Below are 625 nucleotides of genomic sequence, written 5' to 3'. Positions count from 1 at the left end.
GGTTGATGTGTGATGGAGCTGAGAAGGGATGTGGGGGCGGAAGGGGGAGTGGGAGCTGGCGGAGAGAAAGGGTGATGGGCGGGAGGGATAGCGGGGGTTAACGAGGAGGTGAAGGGGGCTGAAGGAGGATTTGGGGCGTGAGGGGCTGTGGGTGCGTTGAGGGGCTGTGGGTGCGGATTTGGGGCGTTGAGGGGCTGTGCGTGGGGATTTGGGGCGCTGAGGGATGGTGCGGACCGGGCCGTGGGTGCCGATGGCTCGAACAATCCCCCTGGTGCTGGCCCGGCGATGCACAGAGCGCCTGCCAGGGGCAGAAGGGCGCGCACCTGAGGCTTGCGGGTAAGGGAAGAGGCTGGCAAGAGGCAAATGCTGCGATGTGCAGTAAGTCTTTATCATGCCCATGTCCTCCCTCATGTTATGGCTCAGCTGTGAGAACTCCTGTTCCCAAGTCCGGGGACATTCACACACAAGCTGAAGGTACCCATCCTGACTGATGTGCCGTAATTAATTCAACTACGCTCCCTTGGAGACAGCTGCGACGTTTCAGAAGGTGTACAGAGTCCCCAGGTGTTCCCGCTATCCACAGTACTATCCAGTGTGAAGCTCCCCACCCCAGGGAGATGTTCCA

The sequence above is a fragment of the Geospiza fortis genome, unplaced genomic scaffold, assembly GCF_000277835.1.
Source record: "Geospiza fortis unplaced genomic scaffold, GeoFor_1.0 scaffold46, whole genome shotgun sequence".
In the NCBI taxonomy this organism is placed as follows: Eukaryota; Metazoa; Chordata; class Aves; order Passeriformes; family Thraupidae; genus Geospiza; species Geospiza fortis.
This window is presented reverse-complemented; position numbering follows the sequence as displayed.